General features: G+C 35.0%; 1 non-coding gene across 1 annotated transcript; it reads left to right on the top strand.

The window, feature by feature from the left end:
• The first annotated feature begins 9,952 nt into the window (after positions 1-9,952).
• Trnaa-cgc (transfer RNA alanine (anticodon CGC)) lies at positions 9,953-10,024 on the top strand. Its single transcript has one exon. It is a non-coding gene; the product is annotated as a tRNA-Ala (tRNA).
• Positions 10,025-11,573: the final 1,549 nt, after the last annotated feature.

Raw genomic sequence — 11,573 nt, 5'->3', positions numbered from 1 at the left:
TAAAACGAACTATGGAGAATTTACACAAAACAGTGATAGTAATGGGAGACCTAAATAGTCTAATTGGTAAACGCAACAGCAATGAAAACAAATGCTTAGGCTTATTTACATCCGGAAAACGAAATTCAAATGGAGAGAAACTAATTGAATTTGCTCAGGAATATAACTTACGGATAATGAATAGTTTTTACAATAGGAAACTTCAACATAAGTGGACATGGATTTCACCAAACGGAATTTTCAAAAACGAAATAGATTTTATACTTACTAACAATCCAAATATATTTTTGAATGTTAATACTATAAAACAGCTAAACTTCAACACTGATCATCGAATGGTGCGCGCCGAAATCAGGACCTGCAATAAAAAACACTCAAGAAAACACTTTAAATCTGGCGGACAGCGACCACATATACCTGTACCAGATAACATGTTGGAATATGTTAAAACAACACTAAAAGAAAAAACAAACGCAATACAGAACGTACAAGAACAGTATGATGTTTTAGTTAACGAATTAAAAAAAGCAGAAAAAACACTCAGCTCAAATAACCTGATAAAGGATAAAATTGGAAAAGAAGCCCACGACTTAATCCAAACAAGACGAAATATGAGACAGCAAAAACCAATAAATAGACAAGAGATAGCAATTATAAGCAAACAAATAAACACATCAATTCGAAAACATAAAGAAAAGATAAGAATAGAAACCATTAAATACCACATAGAAACTACCGGAGGAGTTAAAAAAGCACAAAGAGAACTGCAAGAATATACAAGTTGGATACCAGAAATGAGCAAACACAAGAATAAAAAGAATAAAACCAAACGACAGGATATATTAGATATAGCAACATTCTTCTTCCAGAAGTTGTACAAGGTTGACACGATATATTCAATAAAACACCTTTTTTATACAGAACAAGAAGAAGCGATTCCATTAATAATGAGAAACGAAGTTGTAAAAGCGATTGACACACAAAAAAACCAAAAATCACCTGGAGAAGATGGAATTTCAAATGAACTGCTTAAAGGGTTAAAGAACGCTGTATTGGATAACTTAGTGAATCTGTTTAACGAGATTCTAAAGAAGAAACAAATACCCTTCCAATGGGCAACATTAACCATAACTTTAATTCACAAAAAAGGTAAAAAAGACGATATTGGCAATTATAGACCCATTAGCCTCATGTCAAACCTTTACAAGATATTTTCGAAGATATTATTGGATAGAATCACGAACGTGTTAGAGGAAAACCATCCGAAGGAACAAGCTGGTTTTAGAAGCGGGTTTTCTACTATAGATCACATACATACAATAAAACAGGTCACAGAAAAATACAAAGAATATGGTCTACCCTATTATCTAGCGTTCGTTGACTGTAACAAAGCATTTGACTCTCTCAAACATGGACCGATATGGAAAGCATTAGCTGACCAAGGAGTACAAAAGAAATACATAAGAATTATTGCAAATGTCTATAAAAACATGACAGCGAAAATAAAAACCGAAAGGGCGGGAGATCAATTCCAAATTAAAAAAGGTGTAAGACAAGGAGATCCTCTTTCCTCCAAACTATTTTCGGCTACATTAGAACATATATTTCGCAAATTAAATTGGACAAAATATGGGATACGAATAAACGGGATGATGCTGAACCTCCGATTTGCCGATGATCTGATAATAATTACAGACAAGCCAAGTAAACTGCAGGTCATGCTCAAAGAACTAGAATCAGAAAGCGAAAAGGTGGGCCTGCAGATGAATACAAAGAAGACCAAGCTGATGACGAATAGTTTAAGATCACCGATTGAAGTAAACAGCGTAACAATAGACTACGTCGACGAATATACTTGCCTCGGCCAGATAACCTCCCCTACGAATACTACCTCAAAGGAAATACATAACAGAATAAATATAGCATGGAAACGTTACTGGTCCCTAAAGGAGATTATGAAAAACCCTTCAATGCCACTTAAACTCAAAAGTATTGTTTACAACACCTGCATACTCCCAGCCATGACGTATGGATGTCAAACATGGGCACTAACCAACGATAATCTCAACAAACTAAAAACATGTCAACATAACATAGAAAGAAGTATACTAAGGATTAAGAAAAGCGATAGAATAAACTTAAAAGAAATAAGAAAAAGGACAAACATTGCAGACGTATCACAAACTATTAGTAAACTCAAATGGCAATGGGCAGGACACCTAATACGAGGCAAACAAGAAAAATGGGCCAAAATAGTAACAGAATGGTATCCTAGAGAAGGAAAAAGACAGAGAGGGAGACCGAGTCGTAGATGGAGTGACGATTTAAAAGATGCCGCTGGTGTGACGTGGAGCAGATCATGTCATGACCGAGAACAGTGGAAGAGCCTGGGGGAGGCCTATGCGAAAGCAAAACAATCTGTGCCGATGTCTACTGCAAACTAAATGTAAATCGAAAACTATGTAAAGATTGTTATTAAAGGCTATTATTATTATTATTATTAATAGTTGTTAGCGTTGTGGTGCGTTGTTCGTTTCGTAGCTATATACAATTTATAACACTTTTACACTACTCACAGTTGTGAGTTACGTTCATACTCCATTGGCCCTGTTTGTCTCTCTCAACTTGACAAAAACGTGGAAGCTGAGCTGAAGACCACAACATAAACTGCCGCATACAATATTCACCATCATCCTTCTCACACTATACATACTAATAATAGCAAGGAAAAATATAGTAACTAATCTAATTGGCAATTAACCATAGTAAACCATTGAGTTCTGCACTTTTGGAGTTAATTTCTAGATTCTGTAAACCTGTATCCTCTTCTCACACACTATTATAACAAGATTATACATAGCTTTATATTTTGACAGTTACTTAACTACTGCCTACAAGTTCCCAAAACTTCAAGCCTCACTATGCAAACCCGGAAGGCTACCATGAAAGAAATGGAAAACAAGCTGAGCTGTGCTGCTAAGGAGCTAAAGAAGTCAAAGGATCTTTGTCAAACACTTTTAAATGAACGGGAAGAGTGTGAATTGGAGACCCAAAAAGTATTTAAAACAAACTCTTCTCTTAAGTCCGAGCTGGCAGACATGCACCAAAAATGTTTAGATTTAACCTTAGAAAGGGACAGCTTACATAAAATCATTAATTCATTTGACAAATGTAGTTCTGAATATGAATGGACTTTAAGTCGAATAAACATACTTGAGTCTGAATTGCTTCAAAAACAAAGCATGGTAACTGTAGATTTAACAAATGAAAGCTCCACTAATAATAAGAATTATATTACAACAAATTCTCATAAAAAGATAAAGAAATATTTAAAAATCAAAAGGTTTATAGCAAAAAGTAGCAAACTCCTTAATAACCAATTCCTAGGCCAAAAATTTTGCAAAATTAGGTCAAAAAACCAAGAGTTGCTGAAAAAATTACAAAAATATAATAAAGAATTAACAGAGTCCCATGCAATACATAAAATTGATACAGATATATTAAATAATAAAATATCTTCTCTAGAAACAATGTTACTCAAAAATATAATTTAGCGCAGTAAAATTAAAAACAGTAATAATAAAGTAAAAGCGACTTGGAGTGTAATTAACAATGAAACTGGTAGATCGAATTGCCGTAACACCTCTATCTGTTTAAATATTAATAATCGCGTTATAAATTCGGAAATAGAAATTGCAAATGAATTTGATAAATACTTCTCCGAAATCCCGATTGTCACGACCAAATACCTTAACTCTTCGCCAAAAGCAGCATATGATATGCTTAAATTACACGTACCAATATCTTCTACTGACTTAAAATTTAAGTATGTTACAGGTAGCGATATAATAAAAATCTTCAAATTAATTAACCTAAAAAATACAAAAGACCTATGGGGCAACTCGACTTATATTGTTAAATACATACTTGACATTATAGCACCTGAATTAGCAATAATATTTAATGAATGCATAGATGAGGGTGTGTTCCCTGACCTCATGAAATACAGCAAAGTTATACCTTTGTTAAAATCGGGCAGTTCTTTTGACCCTGCTAATTTCAGACCTATTTCAGTGCTGCCTGTTTTTTGTAAAATTTTTGAAAAACTTTTGCTTCAACAGCTACAAATGCATTTTTGTAAATTAATGAACAAAAATCAGTTTGGTTTCACTAGGGGCTTATCAACAATTAATGCGGGTACTAGACTCATTGAGCACATCTTTGACGCCTGGGAAGAGTCACAGGATGCATTGGGCATTTTTTGTGATTTGTCAAAAGCATTTGACTGCGTCCACCATGAAACTTTACTCCTAAAACTAAAGCATTATGGAGTGAAAAATAGAGCCCTAAATCTGTTAAAATCATATTTAAGCGAAAGAGTTCAGATAGTCAATGTAAATGGCAAACGGTCTTCGGGTAAACCTGTGGGAATAGGTGTTCCACAGGGTTCTATTCTCGGTGCTTTCTTGTTTCTTATATATATTAACGATCTACCGTTTGTGGTAGATGATAGCCATGAGATTGTATTGTTTGCTGATGATACTTCACTTATTTTTAAAGTGAAGCGACGTGCGGATATTGATGACGAGGTAAGCAATGCACTCTCAAAGATAGTGCGTTGGTTTGAGACGAATAATCTGCACTTAAACAGTAAAAAAACAAAGTGTTTACGGTTCATTACACCAAACACAGCGGAGGTACAAACCAACGTACTTATAAATGACCAGAGATTGGAACTTCTGGACACTACGGTCTTCTTGGGTATCACGTTAGATAAAAAGCTTCAGTGGGGTCCACATATTACCCATCTAGCAGATAGACTCAGCTCTGCGGCATATGCAGTTAGAAAGATTAGAGAGTACACGAATGTTGCGACCGCTAGATTAGTGTACTTTAGTTATTTTCACAGCAACATGACGTACGGTATATTACTATGGAGTCATGCTGCTGACATTGATATAGTGTTTGCACTGCAAAAGAGAGCTGTTCGAGCATTATATCAGCTTGGTTATAGACAGTCTCTCAAAGAAAAATTTAAAGAAATAAATATTATGACTGTTTATTGTCAGTACATTTAATTATGAAAATTTAATATATGTTCACAAAAATCGTCACCTTTTTGCTCTTAATAGTGATTTTCATTATTATAACACTAGAAATAAGGGATTGCTTGAAACTTATTCTAGTAGGCTTCATAAGATACATAATAGCTTTAAGGGTAAATGTATACACTTCTACAATAAAGTCCCAGCCACTGTTCAGGCATTAGCTAGAAATAAATTTAAATGTTTTATATAAAAGTGGCTCTGTCGTAAATCCTATTACTCCACTGCTGAATATCTAAATGATCGGACAGCCTGGGACTAGATTGTGATTATTTTATAGCGACTGTACAATATTGTATATTTTTATTGAAAAGAGCGCAAAAAAGAAGAATGCTGGGAGAGTTACTTGCGCCGCTTCTTCTCTCTCAGAGCGCCATTTGTTTCCGAAGCGGTAGTAGTATCTAGTAGTATAAGAAATGACATCAAATAGAATTCTAAAGGAATCAATTTTGAGAAAATAAATGCCTTTTATGCCTTTTTAAATAGAGAAACGGTTTTTTCCTTCTGCTATACTGACAAAACTACTGGGCCGATCGAAATAATACTTATACCATAAGATGCAGCGTGTTTCGGAGAAGTTTTTAGTATACAATTTATGGTGATTACTTATCCGGGACCTATATTTTTTTGACTTACAAATACCTACATATTCGACAAATAATTCATTCAATGACATTTCACTACATAATATGACAATTCATACAAGTAGTGAGTGCGGGATCTAAATAAAGTAATTTAGATATAAGGCAAAACAACGTTTGCCAGGTAGGTATTTGTAATAGGTATAATAGTGAAGTAGATTTTTTTTTGAATAATTGAGAAGATAACCAAGATGTTTCAACTCATGGTAAGAGATACGGCTTACATTGTAGTGCTGATCAAGATTCTAGATTGAAAGTTAGGAGTGGCATCGCATATGCACTCGTCATAACTCAGACAAGATGTGAAGTCACGTTAAACCATTAGTTTCATAAGCTACTACTAATAAAACTTACACATTACTGGTTCAAGACAGAAAAAGACGCTGCTGGGGTACACAATGATAGTAATTTTAGATTTTAAATATACGTAATATCATCTGATGTTAAGTGCTCAACGCCGCCCACATTCTCTTGCAACACCAGAGTAATCACAGGAGCGTTGCGAGCGTAAGAAATGTGAACGCGCTTTTTTTATGGTACCCACGTCGTATCGTCCGCGAAAAACCGCACAAGGAATCTCAATCCACAGCTTGGTTAAACGCGGAAGACGCCACACATCCAGATCGTGGGGATGATTTACTAATTTGTGGCGTGCCGTGTGAAGGTGAAATTTGGCGTCAGGAATCAGGTTAAACAGGTCTTTGGAACACTACCCGTGACAAATGTGGTAGTAGACACACAATGAAGCGACAGAGCACAGGATCGGCAACGATTCGAGCAGCTCTGCATTGTTCGCGGTAAATACTTCGAGCTGGTACTGATCTTTAGTAACCCGTCAGCATACCGCCTGGCTGTCACTCATAGCACAGTTTTCAAGCCAGTTTCTGCTTCGGGAAATGAATTCACGATTGTCTCGCAAGACCCATACAGCACTCAAACAACGGGCTTGTCTTTTTGAAGTTCTGTTGATAAATATTAGTAACTGATAACGATCAGCTTGATGTACGTCGGTTTGTGTTCCGGCGTGTGTTTGCAAACCGGTGCGGGCGCCAGTGTTGCTAACCGGTACCACACTACCCGGTACAATCGCCGACACATTTAACAATTATATAATAATAATTTTTTTGTCTCACAAAAATTAAACAATTTCTTATGTTTTTAAAGTGATAACCCTTACTTCTAGGATTAATACTATTTTTATTTTGAATTAACGTCTCAAGTCAATTTCCTAATATGCAAATATTAGGGTTGAGCAGGTTATCAACAGTAAGGTAGATCCTGTAGACGAAATGACAACTAGAGAGTTGAACAAAGCATACAAGATTTTATGACGATACGTCACTCGAACGGTTAGCTCAGTTGGCAGAGCACTCGCAGGAAACGCGAGAGTTTATGGGTTCGAGCCCCGCATCGTTCATAAAATTTTGTTTTCAAATTTTATTAACACAAAAAGTAATTTTAATGTCACAAAAGTACTTATCCTAATTAATAAGAAATAAATGCGATAAACAGAGTAAAGTATTTACATTAAAGTTTTAAAACTCAAGCCGAACTGGGAAGAACCTTTATTTCGGCTTACAGAGCCAATCGAATCACAATAAATAATTTATTTATTAAAACTTTCGTGAGACATTATTAACTTGCTTATTTATACGGCTTTACTCAGGTTTTATCGGTGAGGGTACCGACTAGTTTCGGACCATTCCTTCATCAGGGTGAGTGTAGTGTGTGTAGTACGAAAGATAAACAGCAACACCTCGGCAGTAGCAGAGAATGCCCTAAACTCCGACACATCAGACTATATTAGGTTCGATAGGGTGAAAGAATTGGTTCGCAAAATAAAACATGAGTAAAGCCGTATTTATACAAATAAAATAATTAATTGACTTATATTATTTACACTAACATTATGTGCTATTGGTCTGTGGTCTGATCATCTCTTTGGGTGTTATGATAGGTGAATGAATGAGTGTGAGAGGGTGTTATACATATTATTATACATTAATTAAAATAAAGACGCAAATATATACTTCATTTTCTGAAAACACAAAGGTGCCTCACGAGAAGGTGAATAGCGTGAGTGTAGCTGTCAGATAATTTGAATTCATCCCGACACAACATAATAGCACAATAGAACTGTCCGAGCTTCATCAAAGCCATTCATGTAATTGAAATTTTACAACTTTACAGTTTAACCCAGTTACTTTCATATATATAAAATTCTTTAAATTTAATACGTAGAAAGAATATTATGTATATCATATTTTATAATCTCTACTCTCTCTCTTACAAAATGATTTTAAACCTCTTGACATTTTTTTTTATTATTTGACTGACTCGTACCCATGGACCTAATATTTAAACAGGAGCTCTAGCAAAAAAATTAGCCAAACAAGATACTCACTACAGTGGCCTATGGTCACTCACCAATACGGAGACAATTAAACGTAGGTTTACACTGATATTTCAAAATACGGATTAATTAATTTTTATTGCTAATAAACAATAAATTTTATCAAAACCGTTTATAAAATGGACAATGGACAAGAGAAGGTAGTTTAGTTTTGCGCTTCAAAACTGATTCAATATTTACAACCCTATCTCTCGCCTGGATATAAAAGAATATACTGGATGAACTAAAAGCTTCAGCTTCAGCTTGGTCAGTATATGGTATTATATATTTTATCCTATTTGAATGAAAAGTTAAAATGAAGCTGTTTAACCTGATTCCAGCCGCTGAATTCCACCTTCACCACGACACGCCACAAGTTAGGATATCATCCCCACCATCTGTATGTGTGGCGATCCTCCACAGTGCGGTTTTCAAGGAGCTTTCTTCCACATACTACAAAGCTGTGGAATGAACTTCCATGTGCAGTATTTCCGGGACGATAGGACATGGGTACCTTCAAAAAAAGCGCGTACACCTTCCTTAAAGGCCGGCAACGCTCCTGTGATTCCTCTGGTGTTGCAAGAGATTGTGGGCGGTGGTGATCACTTAACAACAGGTGAACCGTACGCTCGTTTGTCCTCCTATTCCATAAAAAAAAAAGTTCACAGCCATACCTGTATAACATTTTTTTGCAATTGCAAGTAGGTTAAATGTATACCTTTATTATTATCATACACTAATTAATCAATTAATTAATGGATGCAAGAGGATCGTTATAATAAGTTAAAGATAATAACACATAGTTACAATTTATGAGAACATAAATTAAATTTATCGAGATATTAACGAGTACGTAAGTTATGTTTTCTACGTGACTGTACTATCAAGCGTCGATTTTAGAAAGTATGCTGGCGCCAGTCACAAACTTAATTATGACGGTCAACAATAACAATATAAGAAAGTTCTGTCTGTTCGTCTTTGACTGCGGCCCGGGGCCCTACGGACATTAATTTAAATTAGTTTCATCTCCGGACGGAGAGTTTCTATGCCAATTTTACATTACCTACGGTTTGGTTACTTAATGAGGCAACGGGAACTAACAGACGTCATATAGTTGCACTGTGCTATTGTGGCTGAATAACTTTTTGTAATCGAATCTGTTCTTAATAATAAGTTTTTTTATACTTATTTTTAATAATAAGCATGGGACGTACTGATCCGTGCCTAATTTCAAAGAAGTCCATCAAATTTATAGTCAAATTAAAATATACTTTATTAAATTAGGCTTAGCTTAGGTTAACTAAGCGCTTTTGAATTGTCACTATAGATATATATTTTCATAAAGTAAACTTTGTGAAAAGAACATACTTACAAGAAAATCAACGGGCACACGTTTCAATCAAATAGAGTATTTTACAATGACTGTAATAAACATGACAAATTAATTTGTAATGTCCTGCATCCAATATACGTCTAGTGTTTAAATAATATGAAATATTTCATAAGAAGTCGTAAACTGTATTTAAAATATAAATTATCGTATATTGGATGCACCAATCTTTATAGCTTGAATTCATTGCTTGTGTTTACTTCGTGAACATTGTCTTTCAGTAACTTTATAACCTGAAATGTAAACTTCGCATATTCCCTTCACCGAGGCCTTTATTCCATAACCTATGATACTTTACGTACAATTTGAATACGACCAAAGCTACTAAAATCTAGGGGAAACTGACTGAACATTTAAGGCTTGCATTTCTTGAGTCGAAGTGATCACAAATGATATTATTTATAATTTCATCCCAACTCTCACCGGGGGTGTAACTCAGTGGTAGAGTGTCTGCTTCGCATGCTGAAAGTCCTGGGTTCAAATCCCAGCACCTCCAAACTATATTTTTATTAGTTTTCAAGCATATATTTTTTATACGTCATAATATGCAAAATATTAGATGTTAAAAAGTCATTAATTTAAGTTAAACAGGCAAAAATTTTCAAGTGGCCATGTATGGTTTTGACCAAGTACTCAAAGGGGTCTCGGGCAAGATTTTGAAGTGCAAACTTCTTTGGCATCATTGTGATTTGAAAGTGGATGAAACGAAAAAGCGCGACACTAAAAAGAGTACGATACATAAATTTATAAGATTAAACGTGGGAGAAAATGGAGTAGGAAGCATTATACATTGTTTTGGTACCAGGCGATCATAGTTGAAGAAGAGATTGTCATATGTATGACGCGGGTATACCTTAATATATTCTAACGTCATGCGTACGACGTATTACTGCATGGACAGCGGGAGAACATAAATATGGTAGCGGTTATAGTAATGTCTTTCAAAGCGGCTGAAATCATGTGTCATCTCAGCAGCATGTACCAGGACTTCATATGCAGCTTAGAGGTTCATGCACAATGCAACCTTCACTTCTGACATGTGAGCTTTGTACGCAAGCAATTGTTATTTCCAACCCAGGAATCGAAAATATTGATTCAATCAATCTTGATTGATCAAAGATCCACATTTAGTTTTTATCAAAATTGGGCCCGAGACTATACTTAGTACTGTTGACTTTTTCCCATAGTTTCAGATTTGACCGTCCATCAGATTGAAACATTCATTCTGCATAGGTAAGGTTAGCAACCGTACTCTAAAATAGAATATTGTACTCTATATCATGTAGGCGTACTCTTTATTCTATAACACTAATAGAGTATGCTAGAATACTATTTTTATATACAATTCTTTTTAAAAACCAAGCTGTAAAAAGTACACAAAACACTTTTTTTAAACTATAAAGTAATAATAACAAGCTTTTATTAAAGGCAAAATTCCCCAGTATACATATTATGAACCAAGCAGGTACAATGATATTCTAATAGATAAATTCTATACATAAATAGTAAAATATACACAAAACTTGTGGGCGGCGGTGATCACTTAACAACAGGTGACCCGTACGATCGTTTATCCTCCTATTCCATAAAAAAAAACTTATAAACTATCTGGAAAGGTTAATGAAGCTCTTTCCAGGCGTCTTGGTCTAGGCACCGCCAATATGAAAAAATATTGCTAGGCATCCCGTCACAAACCGAATGGAGAATGCGGTTTTTAGATTTGTGGAGTCTATCACAGAAGGACGCTCTTTTTCTCATCACCGCATAGAAATCAGGCACCCTTGATTAAGATAAAAATTATGAAAATATTTTTGGAACTCTGTACTCTTTATTTAACTCCTTTGAAATCAGAAATACTCTATTTCTTCTAATAAAAGTTGACAACCCTATGCATAGGTACAACAAAAAAGCGCACGGGCTATCTATATTTGTATTTAGTGCTAATATAAAGGCAGAAAAAAAATTGCGTGTGTACAAAGTACACATGTCAGAAGTCACCTGCATTGCGCATGAACCTCTAAACTGCATATGAAGTCCTGGTACAT

The sequence above is a fragment of the Leptidea sinapis genome, chromosome 7 (genome assembly GCF_905404315.1).
Source record: "Leptidea sinapis chromosome 7, ilLepSina1.1, whole genome shotgun sequence".
Taxonomy (NCBI): domain Eukaryota; kingdom Metazoa; phylum Arthropoda; class Insecta; order Lepidoptera; family Pieridae; genus Leptidea; species Leptidea sinapis.
Note: the sequence above shows the minus strand (reverse complement) of the source record. Positions and strands in the feature narration are given on the sequence as shown.